Source organism: Cavia porcellus, unplaced genomic scaffold, assembly GCF_034190915.1.
Source record: "Cavia porcellus strain 051 isolate PalLab524CR breed Dunkin Hartley unplaced genomic scaffold, mCavPor4.1 scaffold_1, whole genome shotgun sequence".
Classification (NCBI taxonomy): Eukaryota; Metazoa; Chordata; class Mammalia; order Rodentia; family Caviidae; genus Cavia; species Cavia porcellus.
This window is the reverse complement of record NW_026947484.1, coordinates 91,818,334-91,844,391: the sequence shown is the minus strand read 5'-3', so window position 1 is coordinate 91,844,391 and position 26,058 is coordinate 91,818,334. Positions and strand designations below refer to the sequence as shown.

The 26,058-nt window shown below is 36.3% G+C and overlaps 1 protein-coding gene across 1 annotated transcript in view; it reads right to left on the bottom strand.

The window, feature by feature from the left end:
* The window catches only part of Cntln (centlein), a 448,833-nt gene that overhangs the window by 409,796 nt on the left and 12,979 nt on the right, over positions 1-26,058 (bottom strand). The window lies entirely within an intron of this gene.

Below are 26,058 nucleotides of genomic sequence, written 5' to 3'. Positions count from 1 at the left end.
TAAAGTACGTGAATTACAGGCATGCACTAATATTATTATTTTTTTTAATTTTAAGCTATAGGTAAGAAGACAGGGATGGCTTTTGTGGAATACAGGCAAACTAAGGACTTGGGGGAAAGTCTCACAATCTATTTTTTTTTCTTTCCTGCTACACAAGACTTTTTACCACTATCAAGTAAATACTTATCTATATTGTTTTTATTATTTTCTCTTTCATTCATTATTTTATATTTAACTAATGACTCTGTAATCTGTTTTACATATTTTACGACTAGTTTGTGGGATTTTCCTGAATGATGTTCTTAGCCTGATTTTCTTTCTTTCCTTCTTTATATTTCTTTGTTTTTTTTAATTGGGAAACATGACAATCAGTAGAGACAGTGCCCCATACCTGACTTTACTTCCCATTGTTTGGTATTCAGATTGGAACATGGCTTTCGCTGCTGTGATGAATCAGGAACTGCCTCCTTCTCCCTCTCCACCCCTCCCTCCACACCCACTGCATCCTGGGAATTGCACTTGGCAAATTATCTTGTTGGATATGTTACTTGTTGAGTTGACTTCAGAGCTATAATCTGGAAGTTTATCTAATTGGGCTGATTAGTTTTGGTCTTGTGGTCATGAAAGAACCAAGAAATAAGTCTGAAATATCAGATTCATTCATCAGCCAAGATAGGGAGGTGTTGATGGCTTCCCTTTCATGTAAATCCAAATGGCTGTGGCATGTTTGGCTCATATTCTTTTGATTTGTGATTTAATTTTTACAAACTGTAGGAAGAAAACTGCTGCCAATGTTATGGTTTGAAGAGCTGGCTTTTGTCTCCAAAGGCACAGAAAATGTACTATAATGGCTGGGCTCAGATAATGAGCGAGGGAGGGGAAGGAGAAGGCTGGCAGGGGAGTGAGCCTCTTTCTGCCGTTTTGTAGGAAATCAGAAATGGCAAAAAATAAGAGTGAAAATCTGCTTAGCATTCTTGTCTGCAAAAGTTTTCTCAGTCCTCATTTTTTCTAAAGCTTTCCTTGATGACATTTAGCCTGATAAAGACTACCTGAGGGGCACATACTATACCTGAAAGAAGCATGACTAGATTAGTAATATTTAGAGTTCTACTGATCACATTCTTCCCTAGATACTGATCAGTCTCTTCCATTAGGCAGTGAGGACGTGGCAGTGTGACACTAAAATAGTACACTGACTCTCCTTTTCTGGCAAATGTTCCAGAAACTGACCTGGGCTGTGCTCTACCCTTCTCTTTTGCAGTCTGAGTCCTGGTTGACTCCTCAGTTCAAGCTATATTTTCAATACTGGCCACTTTGGTCACAAATCAGATAGTGTTGACTTAGTCTTCATTCTCTTCTCCCTTTGCCTGCTTCCTTTTTGTGGAATTCTTATGTATGTGTATAAGTACATGTATATGTATATGTATATGTGTACGTGTATGTATATGTATACACAGGATCAACAAGGTGAAGTGGTTAAGAATGCAGGCTCTAGGATCAAATCCCACCCCCTGCCACAGTGAGAAGGGAACCTTCATTTCTTAGTAATTTGGTGTCTCATGTGCATCATAGAGAGAATAACTGTCCCCATATCACAGTGTTAAATGATTTAATACATGGAAAGAGATTAGGATGGGACTTGCTATTTTGGTTGTCACTATTGCTATCATCAATTTGGCTGTAAGTATAATTATTACTAGGACAGTGGTACCTTGGCTTACTTAATTTGTTTTATGATTTTGGAGTAGAGTTTGTGTTTGTGTAGGGAAGATTCCTGTGATTGTGTTTGTCACCTGATGTGGAGCTTGAAAACACAAACAAATTTTTGTCAAATGCTTTTGTTTGTGAACCAAATCATTTGCAAACAGAAGCAGCCATGAACCAAGCTATTGCTATGTTATTAACACAACTCTTTGCCTCCTGCCTCTCTGCAGCCTTCTCAATGGCTGGTTCACAGTGCCCTCTGTCCTTTTCTGATCCCCCAAGAATATGTGTAATTTGGGCCCTGGATTTTTTCCCTTGTTTCACAGTGGAAATCCCATTTGTGTCAGACACTTCTTGTATACCACTCAGAGCTGAACCACATTTCCTCCTCCAGATAATGCTATGACAACTATATCCTTTCAGGTTCAGTCATTGTTTTAGTTCATTTTTGTGTTTGTATTACAAAATCTAGGGCCAGGTAACTTATAAAGAAAATGGATTTATTTGGTTTATGATTCTAGTGACGGGAATGTCTAAACAGCATGTACTGGTGTCTTCACTATACTAAGAAAAGAAACGGAAAGGAAAACATGGATACATCAAGGGTCACATGAGAGCAAAGAAGTAAGCGAGCGGGGAGAAGCTGTGCTCACTCTTACAGCCATCCATATGGAAACTAATCTGGTCCTGAAAGAAGTACAGTAATCCCTTTCTAGAATCATCTTCCATCAGGCTTTACCATACTGATGGCTAAACTTCCAACCTAAGAACCTGTAGGCGACAAACAGTATCTAAACAAAACCAACCAACTTCACATTAGTGCAACCCCAGCCCCTCATTGTGGATCCTCATGGCTCCTCTGGCTTCCATCACTGTTTTCTCTACTGGACCACCTACAGGAATCCTGCAATACCAGCATCCAGGTGAACCCATGCTCTTGAGGACATCCTTGGCCAACAAAAGACAAGTGGGAATGGAAGATGTTTTCTTCTCCTTTTCAGCTCTTACATGATGGTTCTAAACCTCACTTCACATGGTTCCTTGAGGACAAAGGCCCAGGACAAATATACCAGTTACTCATGGATGGCAGAAAACAGCTCAAAAGTGGGCCCTTGTTCTGAGGTTTCCTGCTTCCTTGTTTTTACTCCTTCCTAATTTTTCTTGGGACAAAATTTCCAAAAAAATTTCCTGTGCCAAGTCTTTGCTTCAGGTTGTTTAGAAAAGAAGCCAAGCTCAGACCTTCATCTATTCATTTATTAAGCAATATTTAACATCAAATATTCTTTCTGTGTGTAGAGACTTCAATTTATTTTTGGCATAAGACTGCTCATTGTGGGAAAGAGTCACTGGAATAGGTTGCTCTGGTCACATGAGTATCAGTAGCCACCAATGCTATTGGGCTGAACACAGGTCAGGTGTTCACTGTGCTGTTTTTCTACATAAATCCACACATACAATGTTGATTTAAGATAATGTTGAAAATAACCTCTTGTTGATTTTCGTATTTGTGTTGTTTGGGAAATTTTTGTTATATGTTGGCTGCTGATTTTTTGGTACAAGTGACTGTTTGAGGGGAGAAGTGCTCTCTTGCTCACTTATGTGTGTTTTATAATCGATTACACCAGTAACATACCTGAAATATTGCTGTTCCTGAAGGATTCAAAGTATTCTGATGTATGGCAGAGTAAGAAGAATGGTTCGAAAAAAGTGAGAAATGGAAGAGAGATATTAAAGAAGAAATTTTCTACAGGACTTTATGAAACTAGTGAGGGCCAAGCTTTTCAGGGGCTAGGGATAACATGCAGCAGGAGGTTGGAGAATACTTTCTTCTGTGTCACCCTTCCCAACTCCTTCACTTACCAATAACAATTCATGCACCTCAGAAAAAGTGTCTTTGGGAGCATCAGAGGATTCCCTGCGTGGTAGAGGACACTGCTATTCCTGAAGACTGCTGCTTGCACTGTTTTCTTGGGCAATTTAGGGCAAAGCTTTAACCTGTGTGAAATGGAGGCAGAAAACAATTTCACTGACTTCCTTCCCTGAGAACTAGTTATTTATATGGATTCTTAGGACATGGAGTAATCAACCTCTTTGACAATAAGGGTGGCAATCTCATAAGGACACTTTCACGTTGGTTCCTCATCTCCCCTTGTCTTAGCTTTTGTTATCTGGGGTTATAGTTCCTCATGAAGAAGTAGATGAGCTTCTTTCGCCTTGGGTTCTGTTTTCTGGGGAACGAAGAATAAGGCGAGATGGAGTTGTGGTTGGGAACGGAGTCAGTAGGGTTAGACCCAGTGTAATTTGGACTATTAAAATGTAATAGTATCTTATTTTACACTTCGCAGTCTAGTGAAGGAAGGCCATGTTTTCACTAGATCAAAATATGGAGCCTTAAATTCTCCCAAGTCTAAGTCTCATTTTCTACCTACCAAACATCTCCACTCTATTACTCCACTGTGATCTCCAACCACAGCACTGGTGGCAAACCACGCATCCTGCAGTGGGCTGTTTATATCACTGAAAGCTCTGTTATTGTGTTTTTCTTTTTAATATCTAAGTTGGTGTTTTTGTACACTAAAACCTCAGTAATTTGGGTTTAATTGCTCTTTTGGCACTTTGCAGTAAATAAGTGGTTTGGGGTTGCAGATTGGGCAATAGGTCTATAAAAGGTTTACCATTACTGCTCTACAGTATTTATCCAGATCTCATCTCCTAATTTGGACTTCCCAAATCTCCATTAAGGTGATAACATTTTATCATGTTGTAGTCCCCTGTTTCAGTTGTCATTTTTATTCTAATAATTGCTATTCTATCAGACCGGAAAAGTCAAAGTAAGATGTAATGCCTCCCTCCCTGGAATGTTCTATGACTAGTCAGGCTTTTCTGGCTCCTCCGTATTTCCTGCTTCAGCCTCTTTTCCTGTGTTGTTGCTGCCACTGTGCAGATTGCTGCTCCTGTTATCATTGCTATGAGGTACTGTGAGAGTATCCTACATCATTTCTCTGCCTCAGGCCTCCTCCTTCATAGTCTACGTTGTCAATCCCACAGCTAGAAGCTCATATTTGCATTCTTCTTGCTTCATCCTAAGATTTAAGATTTTAAGTGTACAATCAAAGTTATCCTTTGAAATTCCTTAAATATTTTAGCTTATGAAACACTGTATAAAATGTTTATGCAAGCATATAAGCAAGGAAACATAAGTGCATTTGATTTATACCTATTGGTATAAGTCCAATCCAGCTGGTTGATGTTCTTGCATTACAACAGATTTTTATCTCCCTTTTAAATATTCCATCAAGTAGTTGCATTGTTTCTGGGCCATGCTGTATTAAGCATGCCATTAAAGACAATAATCATCTCGCTAAGGTGAGAGGGTCACATCATGGGAATCACTTGAGAACTGAGACTGCTGAGGAAAAAGAATATTCGTAATTCCCGTCTCAAACTCACTCTGGACATGTGCTTAATTGTAGAAAGATGTTCAGGGCAAGTCACTTAGTTTAAATTGTTCTCTCATTTTCTCTACCTACCCCCTCCCCAGCCTTAATTGAATTGAAATAAAAGAAATGAACATGTGATGTGACAATGCTGTAACATTTGGGTATATTCTGGGTGGTGACCAGCAGACACTCAATAAATGAATAAACATGATAATCAAGTCAAAAAAATTCAAGTCTCAGTTCTAACACAACAAACTATAGCCATACATTGATACAGCACTGCTTCAAAACTGGTCAGATTTGGCCCTTGACACATTTTGATAGGATAATTGGTCCTGGTACCTGATATTCATTATTTCTTTGGTAGTACACACACACAAGCTAGCATTCGTTGGTGTGATTGCCTTGTGACTCATACCTTTTCCAGGGAAAAGAGCTTTTTTGGTACTTGTTTTGGAAACTAGTCATACCTCCTTGCATCAATTAGTGACAAGTACTTAAGTATCAGTATATGACTGCAGAAATCACTTTAACATTTTATAGCTAATATGATGGTTGGTTTATTTACCAAGTACTTTTTCTTGCCTGCATATGTATAATTACTCCTTTTATCATTAATAATAATGACTAAAATTTATTGGAGGTATACTTTGTGCCTGAAACTATATTAGAGTCTTGTAGTAAATTGTTTATAGTTTTCACATCAAATCTATGAAGAAGCTACAAAGTTCTACTAACTATGAACAAGTTCCACACGTATTTTTACCTTTTTTGGTTTGTTTTAAAATAGAGTCATTCCATAGATGCCCTCTAACACAACTTGTGACTTTATGCAGTATTGATAAGCTTTCACTTTAGTAAATGTTGACATATTGCAACTTGTTGAATCTACTTGACATAAAGACACAGGGATATTTTGAAACTAAAAAGCAAAATGTACTTCCAATTAAATAGAAAAAGTGTTTTTTGTCATTTATAATGTTCAATTTTATTATTCCTAAAAAGATCTTTCAGTTTTAGATAACTTTTTATTATCATGTATTACTCTTGTGCACATAGATTGGCTAGTTTTCCCAAATGTGCTGTACGTTCAGATGCTGAGCATTCTGGATTACCTTCTCCCTCTGAATTGTTGCCTAAGTTTTTGATGCAGTGTTGTCCTCTGTACAGCAGCAGCACCAGTACCATCTTTTAAAACAACACTCACTTCTTAAAAGAAATTAAACCATTGATCTTGGGTCTTTAAGCCTGTTTTGCAATTACCAAAGTCAGAAACAGCTGACTTTGACTTCAGCATCAGAGATAATCCTATATACATCTCAGAATTCTTTATCTCCTTACTCCTTCATTATTAGGTTTTTACTTTTTGAGGATCAGAATAACATCTCATTGTCTGCACTATCGTTTTCTATGAGGTCTTCTACACCTCTTTTACAGTTTTGATTCTGGTGTTTTTTGACATTTATACATGCACAAGCAATGATAACTGCATTGAAACGGCAGTTCCTGTGGCGCACTGTTAATTATAAAACATACCATTTCTAAGATGTTAGAAAGAAGGGGAGAGCATCTTAGGACTGATAAATATATGAAGTTGCAAGTTCACAGACATCGAAGTCCCCCTCCCCTTCTCACAGCTGTGCTTCAAACCTGCAAGTTTGTGTTTACAGAAGGGACTTGGCTCACAGGAGATAGGTGAAATGTACCTACGGCTGCACCATCCCGTGGGACTGTAAAACACCCGTGAGGGCATCACACTGCCTCTCCTGCCCAGCCAGCAGCAAATTAGTTTTACCTTAAAACAGCGCTATGGTTCTTGTTCTGAAACCTTTAGTGAGGCCAATCTCTGGTCATCAGTGCCACAGTGACCTCAGTGGGCGTTGCTGCTGGATTGTTTCCCCGGTGTCTTTGCTGCCTCCTCTCCTTGTTGGTATGCTTAACAAGAAGTCTTCAGTCTCCAAGAAACCGGATGAGACAAATAACATCACATGGCCAATATTAAGACATTTTTACCAGAGAAGTACAAAATGCAGCGGTTTCAACTGACCAGAGGTTTGGCAATAGGTTTTATGGATTTCATTGTGCACCATTCAGATTGTTGGCAGCCAATGAAACCAAGTGCAATCTTCCAATTATTGCCTCATTTTTACCTAAACTGTACATTTTTTTCTGGTTTCTCCCTAATTGTAACACTTCCATTGTACATCTAAAAATCTGGTATAGATTTGAGTGTTTCCAAATAACACCACGGTTTTCTGTTAAAACCAGGGTTCGCTCTACTTCCGTATAACTTTTGATCATAGTTGGCACCAGGTCTTAACTTTATTCATGCCAGTTTATCTCTTAGCCAGTGTTTTATCTTTCTTTATAACAGACCCTCTACCACATATGATCAGATTTGAGCAAGGTAAAACTATTAAAATAGGAACATTTTCCCTCTCCTTGCTACAAAGAAAAAAATACTCTTTGTTTTAGTACGTGCTGTGTAGTTCAGAGCTCTCTTCTAACCATTTTAGTAATAGAGCAGCAGAATTGAAGCTACCAGAAGATTAGTGTTCATAAGGAAGAATATCAGACTATCTCAGGAAGGGAAAAAAATCTACAAAGAGAGAAAATATAAAGACTATATACTAGCCAGAGTCTTAAGAAAGCTGGAGAAAAGTACTAACACCCTGCTTCTAAAACAAGGGAACTTTAAGGAGACAACAGTGTCATAAGAACTTTTAAAAGTTTTATATTACTTAGTACTGTGAAATATAATTCCTTCTTATTGGAGGAATCTTTAAAAAGTACTTTATTAAAACATTATTTTTCAAGGTTTTGGAAGACTCAGAATTATATTTCTTTTGGAAAGTTTGCTTTACTACAAGGGAAAACAAAGCATTAGGACAGAGATAGAAGAGCCTTCTTTTTGTTAGTTACATTATGTAACCTCATGATTCTTTTGGCTGTTTTCTGATGTCATGCTTGATGTTACTTTCAGTCTGGGACTTCTGGGGTCCAGTACAGTTATCCCTTAGTCTGGAATTAATAAACACATCGAACACTGACTGTCTACACCTGAGCCAGTCTTCTTTTCCAGGGCCAGACCAAAAAATTTCCAAGTTAATAAAAGGGGTGGTGACTGAAAGCAGATATGAAGTGAAGGAGAAAACATTAACTAATCTCTGTTCACCATCCTCTGAACAGTACAGGATGGGGACATTTGACCCTTTGTGATTTCTGAGATCTCTCTCAATAAAACTCAACTGAAGTGAAGATGCCTGGGGATCTTTGTGCTTTCGTTAAATTGTACAAAATAATAGGAATTCCAATGAAACCTCTATTACAAATATCAAACCAGCCAAACATATTAACAATAAAATTCTAAAATATTTTGCCAACCTCATTTTTTCAAAGGTTAGTCTAACACTTCTGTCTTCCACCCTCTGATATTATTATAAGTGCTAAGTAATACTTTATTATATAAATATGGTCTGCCAGGTTTAATTGCTATGTGTGATTTTTGCTAAATCACAAAGTAACAGTACATATGAAGTTGCTTATAGAAAACTGCAAAGTATTTAAGTGATGGGAGGAGAATGTTGTGATTGGCAGAACTATACATTTACTCTACCTAAAATTGATGAGGCTAGATAAACAAAGCTGAGTTTCCATACACAAATGATCTTTTCCCCTAAAATTTTGTAAGTAACTTCAAAAATGAAAAGAATAACTGTGAAAAATGATCCCTATGAGACAATGTATGACATGTATAATACACATATAAATATCATTTTTCATTCGAACACAGCTCTTAAAAAGCATTTGATCTTAGATTTTGTTATGTTTACCCCCACACAGTTTGCACCAAATCTCACAATAAATAAAGCATGGACTTAATTAAATTTGAAATTATCCTCATTATCACTTGCAGAGGGCTAAGTTCCCTTTCTAATAATTAAAAAGTCTTCACTTTCTTCAAACCATGAGTTTGAAGCCATGAGTTCTATACATGATGGGCACATCTAAGAAAGTTGCATTAATTCAACTTTCAAGCAATATTTGTGTGTTTTTAGAGTATCATAAAATGACAGCAACATTCAAGTTGATCATTTTAGGATTTAGCTAGAGATCTTATGTGTTGCTACGATATATACCTTTGCATTTTTCCCTACAAAGTAACCTATTGTCATGCTATGTTCAGATACCCAGACTAGGACCGACTAGGCTGAGGTTTGCACACACTACTTGCAAACCACAACTTCCACGGTTTTCTTCTGCCAGTATCTCTCAGAAACCACCATAACTTGGTCTCTATTTGTGAGGAAAATAATCCATCCCTAGAGATTTCCTTGAAAGGCTTGTTCCTTTATACTGGGTCAATTAAATGTGCATTGCTTCCAAGAGTGATCACTCCACTGGCAAGACAATTGCTTCTCTAGTAGTAGCTGAACAATTGGGGGAAACATTTAGAGACTAATTTCCTGTTCTGTGATTGGATAGGTATGCTGTCCGCACTTACTCGCCTCTGAACATTGATGTAGGAGGTTGCATAGTTAACTCATTGTTGGAATGAATGCCTGATAATGAGGATTTTTAAAGCATGGCATGCTAAACTATATCATCTACATTTATGATGACAAAATTTAGTATAGGAAGGTTTTACTGATGACATTACCTTAAATTCATCACAACTGACTATTAGAATATGATGTTCAGAAAAAGCTTAGAAATTTGAATAAAGTTACATGATTTATAAATAATAATGGGTCAGAATTCAGATCACTGTTTCAGTAAAGGAAAAAATTTATGTTATTCTATCTAGCTATATTTTTCATAAAACATACTATTGGAATATTTCCATTTTTATTTTATTTTTTATTAGTACATGTTTGCAGTACAGAAGTTGGTGCAGGTACATAGTGCATCATAACTTCTTTTTTCATCCCCTTTCCCTCTCCACCCTTCCTTATCTACCCAACTCTTGATCCTTTTCCTCTTGACCCTTGATCCTTTGAGAAGATCTATTGAAGCAGTAAATACCTTAATTTTTTTCTTAGCTGATAACTTATGTCATTCCATATATTTTGGCTATAACTTTTCTCTAAGTCAGCTTTAGTGCCAAAATCCATTGTTTGTGACACCATTAGGAGGTAGTTATTTTTTCTTTTCTTTTCCTATAAAAATAAAGGAAGTATATATAAAACCCCTAGTAATCTTATAATAACCTTTGGTGAACTGGCACTTGCTTCACAGAAGCACTCTATCAACTTGGTATCACTACTTTTCTCAGAATGACATGATGGGTGTACTACAGAATATCAAAATTGCATGTTTGTGAGAATCTCAGACAGAAAAAGATAGCATTTCAATGTCATGGGGAAAGGCTGATACTTTAACAAATAATACTTATATAGTTGGCTATATAAGTTTTGTTTCCTTCCAGATGGAAGAAAACAAATTTAAATCCATATACATATTAAGAATTACAGATGTAAATCTAAACAAAGCCCTAAGACATTAGATGAAAATTTCAGAGAATATTTTTCATGATACAAGAGTCTGGAAATCCTTTTTGCATAACTCAAAGGGCTAAGAAAAATATATCAATAGTTTTGGCTTTGTAAAAATTATTTATATGAAAAGCAGACCATATGCAAAAATATAAACGTTAAACTGAGAGAAAATATTTACAATATATGCATATGACAGAACACGGAGTTTATTACTTTTATATACAAAGCCTTCGTGAATTTGGAAGAAAAATTCAATCTAATAGAAGTCTAGCAAAAGGAAATGAATGGAAAATTTATAGACTAAGAAGTGAAAACAGACAATGTACACAAGATCTTCAACTCATCCATGGCTAAGTAACATGGGAGGAGCTGTGAAACAGGTCCCATCTGTGAGGAGCAGAAATAACTCATGACCCCAAGTGCTCAGCCTCTGGAGCCACAAGCCAGACTCGCTGCCTGGCTGTCAGGCAATGGCTCCGTGTCGGGGAGGAACCAGTAAAAGCGCCTTCCAGGGCCGTGCAGAAATCTTAACTGCTCACTGGCTAGAGGATTCCCATGAGTCTCCCTGAAGCTGTCACAGAGGCATTCTGAGATCTCAGAGGCTTTTCCCAGTTAATCTTCCTTCCTTTCGTCTCTTGGCAAATGCCAGAGCCACCTTCTGGTGTAATGGTGCTTCCTACTTTCTTTTTTTCCTTCTTTGTTATGATTTGAAGAAATTTACCCAATGCATTTTGAATTTTTAATGTGTCCTGACATTTGCTTCTGAAAGGGTCCAACCTAACACAAAATAACCGTGAAAGATGTAGAAAATATTCACTCTAACATGCTGGTCTTGCAAATGCAAAATGATAAAACTGCTTTGGCAAAAAATCAATACCACTGAGTGAAGCATCCTGCAGGCACCCACCCAATACGGAAATCTATTTCTAAGTAGACGCCAGAAGAGCGGTTCTTATGATGTATTCCAGAGTCTCTAAGGCCAAAAAAATTATTTTAATATTATCATTTTCATGGTCACTAGTATTCAGAACTGTACACTGGTACACTTGAAGGCCTTCATGATATAAGAAAACATGGTTTTTCTGACAGTGGAATTCATAGTCCTATATTTGTATATTTTCTAAACCTTTCTTGTCTAAATTAGGATAGAAAGGTGTGTATTTTCAGAGATTAACTCAATTTCACATCTGAAATTCTACTATGTTCCTACTAACTACCTTAGTCTATATCTCCTTTAATCACTAAAACCTTGTTACCTTTTATCATCCAATACAAAATTTTTTAATTTCTAAAATTTTCCCTGCACCTGCAGACACACAATAAGAATATGAACATTTTGTTGCCTTGGTTTAAAGAAGCATGTAACATTGTATCTGAAAGCTTTTTTAAAAAACATGTTTAATTTTCATGTAAAACTGTTTTGGTGATTCAGCCTGATTTTGATTTCCCAGACATGGTTTTGCCACGTTGCTCATGTCTTGAGTTCCTGGGCATCAACGATCCTCCCATCTCAGTCTCCTGAATGCTGAGACTACAGACATGTGCCATTGGTGTCTGGCTTTGTTATTACTTTTTTTTTTTTTTTTTTTTTTTTGTATTTTTGTATTTTTACTGGTACCAGGGATCGAACTCACGACCACACACTTGCAAGGCAGGCGCTTATGCCGCTGAGCTAAATCCCCAGCCCCTGTTATTACTTTTATATGTTGTAAAATTTATAATGGACCATCAGCTTTGAAATGGAAAATCATTCAATAACAACAACCATAAATTCCTAATTTTAAAAGGGGCAATTTTTCATTGTCGACTGAAAATTACTAACTTCAATGTCTATTTCTCCAAAGCAGATAGGTCAAAAAACACTTGAAAAGATGCTTGACATCACTAGTAATCAGGAAAATATAAATCTAAGCTACAATGAAGTATCACCTCATATCCACTGGGATGGCTACTGTAAGCAAAAGATAGCAAGTGTTAGTAACAGTCTGAAGAAACTGGAACTCTGTTCTCTGGCTGTCAGAAATAAAAAATTTTGCAGCCACTGTAGAAAACAGTATGGAAGTTCTTCAAGAAATTTAATAGAGAAATACCATGTGATCTGTTCGCACAACACAAAGTACTAACCACTATACAATCATGGCTATCCGTTTGCAATGAAATATTATTCATCCTCAAAAGGACCTGATACATGGTATATTTTAGATGAACTTAAAGATAAAGTATGCTAAGTAAAATAATCTATTCATAAAAAATACATCGCATGATCAAAATATATAAGTCATCTAGAGAAGTGAAATTCAATATGAATGTAATTATGCCGAACTAAACATTTTAAAATGGTTAAAAGGATCTATTTTTGTTATGCATATTTTACCAAAAATTTTAAAAGAAGCAAATTTGAGGATTTACTTACTTGCCTCATAGTATTACTATCTATGATTTGAAATGTTGAAAAAGATAAAATTGATATATTGAAAATCCTTACTCTTACAGAGGAGAACACCTGTACACTAACTCAGGGAAACTGTTTAAAACAACAAAGTTTGATAAAAGCTATCTTTTGTTAGCTTTATAAATGATGAACTTTATATTTTATGTACTATAATTCGACAATGGAACGTTTTAATCTTTTGGTACAAGTTAAGTTTCCGCCTCGTTTGAAAGCCAATTTGAATTTAAAGAAAAACAAATTGAACATTTTAAACACCAAAATAATTTGCTACAGATTTTGAAACCAGAAAAAAAAATCTTCCTAAAGCATCTCGTCTCCTAAGGTAAGCCATTATATCGCTGAGGTAAACCCCATGTTGCTGGACAGGTATACACAGTAGCTGGCAGCCAATGAAGTCTTATACAGTGGGATTGATGAGTTCCTGCTGGATGAAAAATTGTAGATGAATTCACGCTGCCTTCATGTGAGGTAGTGAGCCACTGAATCAAAGATTTGGCTAGAAAGAAGACTGAGTTTCTCTCTCTTTATTGAATGGTACTTTTGTCTCACAGATGAATTTACAGATGTGACTGTTTTGCTTATGTATGTCCAGAACCAACTAAATAAAATTTGGAAATTTTACCTTATGTAAATGGTAGGTAATACCTATGCTAAAATACTGAAGTGATTTAATCTTGCCGTGGTCTGGAAAAACTGTTGGCATTTGCAGTGCAAGAAACTATAACAATAGTTACAGTATTCATCAAACATGCAGGTAAAAAAAAAAAAAGCAATCTCATTTAAGAATACCACTAATGAAGTAAAAAATTATCGAAGCTATTAAGTTGGCCATTGAGTTCATGTTTGGGGGCTGAGATTTAGTTCAGTGGCATAAGCACCTGCCTGGCAAACATGAGGTCATGAGTTCAATACCCAGTACCAAAAAAAAAAAAAAAAAAAAAAACCCTACTCTGAGTTCATGTCTTACTAATAATCTATGTGGCAAGACGGAAGGAATGTCTAAAACATTTCCTTAACATACCAAAACATGACAATGACATTCCAAGGAAAAATACCAATAAAATTATTTGAGTTGCAAGCTATACTACCCAATCTTTTTCTTCACAAAGTACAACTTTTACTCAAAATAGTGACCCACAAACTATTGTCTTCAAGGGCCAGGGATATAGCTCAGCAGCACAGTGCCTGCCTAGCAAGCATGAGGTCATGAGTTTGATTCCCGGTACCAAATAAACAAACAAACAAATAAAACAAACTATTGTCTTCAGTCTTTGGTTATTAGCAGATATATTCTCAATGAATAAAATAAGCCTGTCATTTCAAGGTAAACAACTGATAGTGTTTATTACAAATAACTCCATAAATTTTAATTTTTTTAAAAATGCACTGCAACCTTGATACCTGCTTGACAGGATCATACTGTGCACATGGAAATTTTTAGCAGTCAAATCTTACATGTTTTATGCTTTGATGAAGGAAAGGGAAGAGAGTCAAATACAAAGGAGAAATAATGTTTTTTAATCTTTATTTTCTTTTTTATTACTGCATGTTTATAGTACATAATGATCACATCCATCATGAGGCATTTGTACAGGTGCATAACACATCTTAATTATTTTTTGTCTCCCTCCATTCCACTCCCTCTACTTACAAAAGCTCTATTTCCATTGTATTCTTCAATTCTTTTTTGTCTTTAAATCCCTTTTTCTTTCTCCTCCCTATCTCTTGTTCCCCTTCTCATTTGAACAAGTTTTTCTGACTTCCTAATATATATCCTCCATTTTGTTCCTTGTATATATTTTGGGTTCCCCATACGAGAGAAACAATGTGATATTTAAACCTGTATATCTGATTTATTTCACTTAAGATTGGGGTCTCAAGGTACAAACATTTAGCTATAAATGTCTCAAGTTTATCCCTCTTTATGGCACAGTAGTACTTCATTGTATATAAATAACACATTTTCTTTCATTTGTCTTTTAATGGGCATATGGGTCATTGAGAAAAACATATTTGTAATGGCAGCACAATTTTTTAAATGGTAACCCCTTGGACTAAGCTTTTGCATATTTCTGAGAAGTGCTGCATTTTTTTTTTCTACACAGTAGAATAGGAAATGAGCTAAGTGAAAGGAGGACCTGTGTGGTTATCAGGAGCTGACAAGTCTCCCAATCCCTTGGGGTCCAGGAAGTTCAAAGCTCTTATGGCTAAGACCGCCAACTTCTCCAAACTGGAACTATTTATTGGGTCCATATTAGGGGGCGTGCAGAGAAGTTCAGGGAACAGCTGAGGCAAAAGGCGCAATAGTGAGCAAGGCCCTGTGCAAATGTTCTATCACTAAGGTTGGCGGTTATTGCCCTGGAAATCTGCGTGAGATTTAGTGTCCTCAGTTGTGGTGTTATCTTGCCTTTAGAGACCCTGCCATGTCACGGGCCCACTACAGGCCGCCACCATGATTGTCAGCATGGAGAGCTCTGCTGCTGCGTGGCAGCTGCTGGCTCACTGCCTCATCACACAAGTCACTTAGGTTAATAAAGAAAGCCAACTGATTAATTCTAAAGCCTGCTCATAGCCACCTCTGCATCAGAGGGTCATAAGTAAGTTCATTATGTTGTAGGAATAACTGGGGATAACTGAAATATTATAAGCATCCACATGATAACATAAGTCCAAAGCCAAATTTTAAGTCCAATAGAGGAAAATCTTGATTAACTAAAATGTCCCAGAATCAAAGCTGTTGAGATATTACAATTTTTAAAAATCCTCCCTATCCCTTGCTGAGAACATCCTTCTAATGGGCACGTCCATGTTTTCCTATTGTGGGCAATGGACACACAGTTCTGCAAAGCCTGCCTGGGGAGTCCTGGCCACGGCCTCCCTCATGCTGTCAGAGCTGCCAAGGGAACAATTATTTTCTCTCATCACAGACTCCACCGTACTTGGAGGCAAAAGATGCCCGGGGTTCTGCTCTAGAGTTACTGAAGATGTCTTTGATGGATCATTCTGCATCACATCTCTCATTTGGGTCACATTAAAGAATACAGAGAAAAACTGCGTATCTGTGAACTGTGATGCAATTTCCTTGACTTTTCTATGACCAAAGCCCCAGACTATACAAACCAATCTTAACTGGGAAAGCTAATTATTAGACAGGTGTGGCAGCACGTGCCTGAAATTCCAAGGCTGTGGCAGGAGATTACTGCAAGTTTGGGGCCATAGTGAGTTCAAAGCCAGCCTGAACAACATAGGGAGACCTACTTAGTGAGACACTGTCTCAAAATCAAACAAACAAACCTAATTATGTTAGCTTTTACTTCCAATGGACTTTTTTTTTTTTTTTTTTTTTGAGACAGCATTTCTCTATGCAGTGATCCTCCTGCCTCAGCCTGGAGAACTGGGATTACAGGCACGTGCCACCATGCCTTCAAGGACTCTTTTTTGAATCATGGATGTTTGAGAATTTTATCCAGAGGTTAGCATTCTTGCATTCATTCACTTGCACAAGAAATTTCTATTCAGTGCTGACTCTGTTCCAAGCACTGTGATAAACAGCGATAACACAATAAGTAACAACATAAGATATAACCCCTCCCTCTCAGGGTTTTCTGCTTAGAAAATAAAAGTGACTGTGAATGAAAAGTGAAAACTGACAACAATAAATTCCTTTAAAAGTAACATATAGTGGTCACACATTGCAAATTATAAAGATGAAACTGCATAAAATCTAAGACCTTTTCTTCCTAGGATTCTCACAGTTAAAATGAAAACACATCCCTGGATATCCTAACTGTGAATTTGGAAACTAGTGTTTCAATAGTGTTAGATAAAAGTATTAAATCAACTATCAATACTGGAAAAGGCCCAAGTTCTGGTTTAAATTTCCTAATCTATTATTTGTGATTGGGGTCTGAATTTTCTGACCCAATTTGTGATATAAAAGCAAACAGTGAATTTGTGTACCCATGAGATCAAATGTTAGACAGAAGGACAGTGGAGACTACTTTAAATGCTGGATTATATATTGAAGTAGAAAACTTAATACAGCAGGAGAGTAAACACTTTCACTGTTATTAATGAAAAAAATCTAAACTATAAAAAATACTCCATTGCACACAAGGATAATTTCTCCAATCATGAATTGTGAGCATTATATGACAGAATCTTTTAAAGTAAGAATTCATGCCTTACATAACTGAAACTTGATCTTTTTTTTTTCTTCTCAGGCACTTTACCTACTTACAGATGTCCTCTGTAGGAATAATATTTATATTAGTTGGGCCTACACCATACTTTTCAAATGAACTTTCTTTTGCTTTGGGAGTGGTTTGTGTTGGTTTTTCTGAGAAACTCCCTAGTTTAAAGGTCAACAAGTCAAAAAATAAGCAAAATAAAAATACACAATTTTTCTGTATTATTCTAATTATTTACCTTGGGTCCTGGGACATTGTAAGGTAAAATGTATTAATTATCTTAATTAAATGTTAATGGTAATGACAGCAGCTGATATTTATTGAATGCTAATTATGTACTCTGTACTATGCTCTGAGCTTTCTGTGTACAACACATTTATCCTCCTAACAGCTTCTAGGGGAAGCAATCATACAGTCCCTGTTTTACAGATGAGTGGTTGGACACAAAGAAAAATTAAGCAACAATCTGTATGTAAAGAGAAAAGCTATGACACAAAACCAAGCAATCTAGCATCAGAATCTTCACTCTTTTCCTCTACACTTTGTATTGAAAGGCAAAATGGAGAAATCATTAAGTATGCAACATAGTGAACTTCCATAGTAAACCCACTTGGGAAGCACTCAGTTCAAAAAATGGAGCATGACCAGAACTACTCTTCCCTATGCGCACTTACCAGTTATTACTACCTCTAGTGGGTAACTATTATCTTGACTCCCAACACTGTGGGAGTCATTTTACTTGTTTACAACACTTTTTAGAAATCAGACATGGTGACACATGCTGTAATCCCAGCACTCTAGGAAGCTGAGACAGATCATATGTTTGAGCTCAGCACGGTCAGTTTAGTACTTAGGGAGACCATGTCTCAAAATGCAAAAAGGGCTGAAATGTACCTCAGTGCAAGAGTCCTGAATGTAAGCCGCAGTACCACAAAAAGAAAATAAAAGGTTTTATGTATTATTTTATGTATTATGTATTATAAAAAAAGGTTTTGTGTATTATTTATTCTTTCACTTTTTGTTTGTTTTTGTACGAGGGATTGAACTCACAACCTCCTGTGTGCCAGGCCGGCACTTACAATGCTGAGCTAAACCCCCAGCTCTGTGTGTACTATTTATAAATTGCATGATATAGTATTTCCTATTTTAGGCCTGTTTTTCATCAATATTATGTTTATGAACATCAACCACGCTGCTTTGTATAGTACTTTATTTGTATTATTGTATGGCATTCTTTTATTAATTTTTTTTATTTTAAAGAGAATAAAACAAAATATAACAAAGTAAATCAGAACAGAACAATGCAAGCAACACAGGACTTCAAAACAAGACAACAGGAAACCAACAATGCCCACTGTAATGTCTCCTATTTTCTTTGAAATAGTTGTCCATGCCCTCACACAAAATAAATTCAAACAAAACGAAATAGTATACAACCAATCAAAACAAAAGAAAGGAAGCATTATGGGACTTCAAAACAAGGCAATAGGAAATCAACAATGGCTACCATAATGTCTCCCATTTTCTTCAAAATAGCTATCCATTCCTTCATGCATACTAAAATCAAATAATAGAAAACAGACTAAAACCAATCAAAACAAAAACATGAAAGCATTATCGGACTTCAAAACCAGATAACAGGAAATGAACAATGGTTACTGGAATGTATTGTTTCCTTCAAAACAGTCATCAATACTATCACACATAATAAAATCAAATAAAATACAACAGAATAAAACCAATCAAAACAAAAGAATTATAGAACTTCAAAACAAGATGATAAAAATCAGCAGTGGCTACCATAATGTCTTGTTTTCTTCAAAATAGCTGTTTATACCCTCACACTTAATAAAATCAAACACAACAAACAGAATAAGGCCAATTAAACAAAAGAATGAATGCATTATAGGACTTCAAAACAAGATAATAGGAAACCAACAATAATTACTATAATACATCCCATTATGTTCAAAATAGCTGCCCATACCATCAGACACAGTAAAATCTAACAAAATAGGACGGAACAAAACCAAATCTAACAAAATTGTGAAAACAATACAAGAGTTCAAGACAAGGCAATAAGAAATTACCAGTGGCTTCCACCTTCCCCTCCTAGGTATTTATTCCCCTATCACTTTTATAATATCTATTGTGCTTTTCAGATCCCATTAACTCCTTCGGTTTTATGCTTGGGTTCACTCATATGAGTTCAAACTATTTGGCCCATGAACATGACCTCCAGTTGCATCCATTTACCTACAAGATCCTCAAGATTATCCTACTTTATAGCTGGGTAGCTTTCCATTGTATGAAAATACCATATCTTTCCTATCATTCTGTGGTCAATGGGCAAGTTATCCTTTCTTTGTTCTGGTCGCCTATTGCATGGACCAATTGTTTTCTCTCCTTTGATTTTCAGGCTATGAATTTCCTTTTGAGTTAAATGTGTTTTTTGTATACTGCATATTGATGAATCTTGTTTCTTGATCCAATTGGCCCATGTTTCTTTTTATTGATGAACTGAGGCCATCTACATTAATGGTTATGGCCAACATGCACTGGTTCATTTCTGCCATGCTTTTTTCCCTGCCTTTGGCTTCTTATTTTTCCCCTTTGTCCAGCTGCCTATTGTGCTTGGTGATCCCACTTTGCTACTCTTCATGGGACCCGGGTCATTTTTTGTTTTTTTGTTTTTGTCTCTCTTTAGAATATCCTTCAGTACTCTTTGTAGAGTTGGGTTGGTTTGGTGGTCATAAATTCTTTCAGTTGTTCTTTGTTACAGAAATATTTTATTTCTCTATTAATTTTGAAAGATAGTTTTTCAGGGTACATCAATCTGGGTTGGAAGTTGTTTTCTTTCAGGACTTGAAATACTTCACTCCAAGCTCTTCTTGACTTGATGGTTTGTGTTGAGAAGTCTGTTGTGATTCTGACAGATTTTCCTTTATAAGTGATATGTTTCTTTTCCCTAACAGCTTTTAATAGTCTCTTCATGTGCTGACTTTCTTGATTATTACCTGTCTGGGTGTAGATTCACTTTGGTTATGCTAGTTAGAGTTGTGTGTGCCTCACTTATCTGCATGCCAGATCCTTTTCCCATGTTTGAGAAGTTTTCTGCTATTACTTCTGTAAATGACCTTTACACTTCCTTTGTCTTGACCCCTGTATCCTCACTGATATCTATTACTCTTAAATTATTTTTGTTTGCATTGTCTTGCAGCCATTGAATCATTATTTTCTAGTTCCATGTTATTTTTAAGAGATCTTTCCTTTCATGATCACTAGCTGAGATTCTGTTTTCAAGTGAAAGTGTATCTTTAGTCTCTTTCAAGTGGTTTTGCCAGCTTTCAGTGAACATTTTAATTTCCTAAATACCCTTGTGAATCTGTTTCATGCATTGTAATTGCTTTCTATTTTGTTCATTGAAGGTTTCCATCATTTTCCTATGCTCCTCTTTTTTTAATCTATGTCTTCTTTAGATATACTGAGAAATTATTTTTATTATGTTTGTGATTTCTTCTTTTACCTGAGAAATTATTTTCTATTTGATTACTTTTATAGTCTCATGAATTTGTTTCTTTACTTCAGTTGCTATCGTCTTGGAGATTTCAAGTGTGTGACTTCCACTTTCTTCTATAAATGTATCTCCCAGACTTGTTCTGTGTGGGTTGGAGGTCTAAGATTGCCTTATGCTCTTTCATCTTGAAATTATCTTGGGTTCCTCCCAACAAGATAGTTGTTGTGGGACCCCAGACACTTGCCACTTTGGCTGCCCCTCTGCAGTGTAGGGGGATGGGACAGGCACCTGTGTTCCTTTGACCCCAGGTTTACAGGGAGGTAGCAAGGTATGAAGCAAGCGTCTCCAGACCTGTACAGCTACACTGGCCAGAAATGTGGTGGAGGCGGGGGGGGGGGGCTTCTTCTCTCAACCTTTGTGTCTACACCAGGACTCCTCTGATGGTGGCAGGCTCATGAGAGGTTGTTTGTCTGATTCTCCCCAGTGAGCAATGCCTGCCAGAAGGAAGCAAAGGTCTCCTGTGGGTGCATGGAGCTTCCTGGCAGCATGTCCCACTCATGCTGGCTGCCCATAGGAAGCAAGCCTTCTGATGGTGACAGGGGGAGGCAGATCTGTCTGGGTATCTCTGCTCATGCTGGTTGCACATGGGAAGCCTTGAATAGCATTCTAATATATAACTGTATTATAGTTTATTTATTCATTCCACTGTTGGGAAAAGTTTGAGTACTTTCCTGTTTGGGACTAATAAAAACAATCATATTGTAAAGATTCTTATTTGTGTATTTTAATATACATATGTATACTTTCCTATTGGACAATTCTGCATATATATATATATATACACAATAACGTATATGTATCTTAAAATACAATTACAGTAGAAGTGCTGAGTTATATACATGTGTATGTTTGTGTTAAATATTATTTATAAACCACCAATTTTCAAAGTGTTTATACCAACTTAGACTTTGACAAGTAGTTATTCTATAAGCTTGCCAATATTTGGTATTGTTTGACATTTTATATTTGGAAAATCTATTTGTATAATATTATTTTGAATTGCAATTCTATGACAGGTAATAGATTGAGCAAATTATTAAATACTTAGTTCAAATATTTTCCCTAGTTTTCTGCTGGGTTTTTTAATCTTTCACTTATTGATTTTTAGATCCTGAATATGAGCCTTTGTCAGAAACATATACCACAGTTATGACCTCTTACACTTTCATATTTTCACTCATGTTATGGTATCTAGATGAATAGAAATGCTTCTATTCTTTCTTGCTTTATTTATTTTTTTGGTACTGGGGATTCAACTCATGACCTCATGCTTGACAAACAATCGCTTATGCCACTGAACTAAATCTATTTGCTTCTATTCTTAACCACCACACATACTGATTCAGTCCTGGAAAAAGGCATTAATTTTGACTGTAGCATAATAATGGGTATCTTAGAAAGTCTTTTTAATTAACATTTCAAAATTGTGTTTCCAATAAACTATAATTGGTTATTTATCAAGGTATAGATGCCTTTAATAAACAGATTACATTTTGTGTCTCCTAGTATATCTATGAACTAGTATATGCTTTGGTGTTTTGGTGATAAAGGTACAAATACAATGTCACCTAAGAAAATCTTTCCTCAAAAATCACACTGTTAGGGCCAGGGATTTAGCTCAGCAGCATAAGCACCTGCCTGGCAAGTGCTAGGTTTTGAGTTTGATCCCTGCTACCAAACCAAAAAAAAAAAAAAAAAAAAAAATCATTCTGTTTCAATGAACTTTTCATAAAGAAAAAGATGGAAATAAAAAATTTTTGTTAACTGTAGCTGTTCATATTTGCTTTGGTTTTCTTTTGTTTTTTATTTTTACTCCTTTGGCTATTTGTTTCCTTAAAAATGGAACTTTTCAGCTGTATCACTTTAAAACAGGTATGGACAGATACAGACACACATAAAATTTTAGTTCCAAAAGCATAGTTTGTTGAAAGCAGCACTTATTTGAGGTTGAAAATAATGACTTATTTGCGAACTTCAGTACCTTTCTTATGTTTTCTGGCTCAGTAGGCCCCATGTTCTTCTCCAGAACTTCTTTATCTAGTGGAACCCATTTCCTTATAGCAATGTTCATTTTCTACTTATGCTGGTTTAGTAAATACTACTCCTCATAACAGATTAACTCTGGATAGCTTCATACAGTGGAAGTCTATTCAGGTAGCTTTGTGTGTTTGAAAAGGGAAGAAGTACTTTCTGTTGTAAAGAGTACATCACCCAAAATTCAAGGATCCAATCCAAAAATGGGCATCTGAGATGAATACACACTTCTCAGATGAAGAAATACAAATGGCAAATAAATATGTGAAAAAATGTTCATTATCATTACTCATTAGAGAAATGCAAATTAAAACCACACTGAGATTCCATCTCACTCCAGAAAGAATGGCCAGGATCAAGAAAACTACCAACAACAAACGCTGGAGAGGATGCGGGGAAAAAGGAACTCTCCTGCACTGTTGGTGGGAGTGTAGACTGGCGCAACCATTGTGGAGGTCATTCTGGAGACTTCTCAGAAAGCTGGGATTGGAAGTCCCATTTGACTCAGCTATTCCACTTCTAGGCATATTCCCAGAAGAACTGAAAGCATCATAGCACAGTGATATATGTGCACCCATGTTTATAGCAGCACAATTTGTATTAGATCTTGGAAACAACTTAAGTGTCCATCAACTGACAAATGAATAAAAAATATGTGGTATTTTTATACAATAGAGTACTACTCAGCTATAAAGAATGATCACATTGAAATATTTACAAATAAATGGACGCAGCTTGAGACCATACTCATAAATGAAATAAGTCAAACTCACATGTATAAATACTGAATAGCTTCCCTAGTGTAAGAAATGGTAAGAATACATAAAAGTATGTGGTAATCATGATTCCTCATTATATTGCTTTGAAGCCTTATAATGTTTTCATTCATTAACTGGAATGGTTTTATTCTGGGTGGTTTGATTTTATTGTCTGATGGTATGAACAGCTATTTTGAAGAAAACAAGACATTATAATAGCTATTGATGATTTAATATCATCTTGTTTTGAGGTTCCACCAAGCTTATGTTCTTGTGTCTCCATAGGTTTTATCATGTTGTATCTTATTGGATTTTATTATATGTGATAGTATAAACAAAATTTTTCATAGATGAGATAGTATAGTAATCGTTGTTTGTTTTCTGTTAATTGGTTCTGAATACCCTGTGATACTTTCATTCTCTTGAATGATTTTACACTGTCTTTTTATGTTTGATACTATAATATATCAAGGTATACTCAAATATTTCAAGGAAAGAAACACTATGGTAGCTAGTGTTATGTCGGATTGTGTTGTGGTGAAACACTATTTTGCTTAAATTGTTCTGCTCTGACCTGTGTTGTTATGTCCTCTTTTATTTTAATCTCTTTTTAAATAAAAAAAAAGAAATTTGGAACATGAAAAAAAAAGTACATCCGAGTCTGAGACTGATAAAAGCTTTATTGTTTTTAATATATGGTACCTGAACTTGCTCAAATCTAGCCAGCAAATGGGATAGAAAAAGTGTAGAGAATCCAGTAGAAGATTTTATGGGTAGGCCAAGGATTGGCCTGAACTCATTTTCATGCTTCCACTTACAAGCACAGGGGCGGGGCAGGGAAATCAATTTCCTATAATAATTCCATATCCTAAATGCTGAGGATGTGAAGCCTGAACATTCATTGGAGAGCTAGCTATTCACAGTGTTTACCATTTCAATACTGGATACAAACACATGGCGATTTAACACAGGATGGGGCAGGTTTTGGAGCCTGAGCTCTTGCCATCACTCAACTTTCTGGTACAGCCCTTCTGGTATCCCACTGACCATCCCTATCTGCCAAGCCTGCAGTGTGGCACATATACACAGGGCTGTAAGTTTCACTAGACCCATCACAACTCTCCCTTGCTGGTGTGCAGTTTATTTTATTTTTCAGGCAGCTATTAAAAGAATAGCTGTTCTCTTTAAGCAGTTAATGGCTGCTTAGCCCTTTTGATATAAAATTTCCTTTATAGTTGTATAATCAATGTATTTGTCTTTGGTAGCATTTGCTAAGGGTTGATTCCTAAACCAACATTATAGAAGAGGTACCAATTTTACATTATATTCAGAAAATTCTTATAGTTAACTAGGATGGCAGAAATCCTAAATAACAAGTCTAAGCAGTGTCTTATGCTTCACTAGTTAGAGTTGCCCTTCTCTCTGCCCTTGTGTCTGATCTAACTAAATACATCTGCATTCTGCTCTCATGTGGCACTGTTGAATATTTTATACCTACAGACTTAACTTCTGCCTGAGAAGTGTGACTCTAAAGGCAAGGGTCAGCAGTCTACAGTCCATGGACAAACATAGCATGCTACAGATGTTTATAAACACATTTTTATTGAAACACAACCTTACCCACTCATTTAGATTGTAGTTACTTTCACATTGCTATGGCAGTGTTGTGGGATTGTGAGAGAATGAGAGAGATTGTGTAAGCTTCAAGGTTTAAAATATTTAGTATCTGATGATTAGCAGAATGCATTTGTTGATTCTTACTCTGTGGTAAAAAGTCAGCTTACTATAGAGGTGATATCTGAGAAGGCTTTAAAAAAATAAGTAACATTTTACTGACGGGTTAGGGAAGATGTACAAAATGTTTTTGTTGAAAAGAGTAGATGTCTGAACTCAAGGGGAGGATATGAGAGATAAACAGCAGAGACAGACAGGGAAGGGCTGGGCTCACAAACCCATGTGTGCTTTATGCTAAGAAAGGTAGATACTTTTCCTCTACAGTTCAATATTTCTCAAGACATTTCCAATCAGCGAGAGAGAGAGAGAGATTGATCCATGGCTTAAAATGTTTTCATTTTATTAATATTTTCAACAAACTGTTGCAACATTCAACAAATTTTTATAGAACTTCTTAGAGCCTTTAAAATTCATCTCTATTACAAATGTCTAATATCATCTGTAGAACTGCCAATTTATAGCCATTCTAGGAACTCAGAATCCAAGTGAATATCCAGAAGAGTAACCTCTCTGCCACGACGACCCAGGTAAACCACACCAGAAAGCCCAAAGAATGACCTCTCCCCTAGCTACTTCCATGCTGAGGTAAACAGCATGGGGAGCCCCAGAGAACAGAGGGAATGCCAGCTACAGAGAAGGGTCCCAACAAGAGTTCACAGGATGGACAAGCA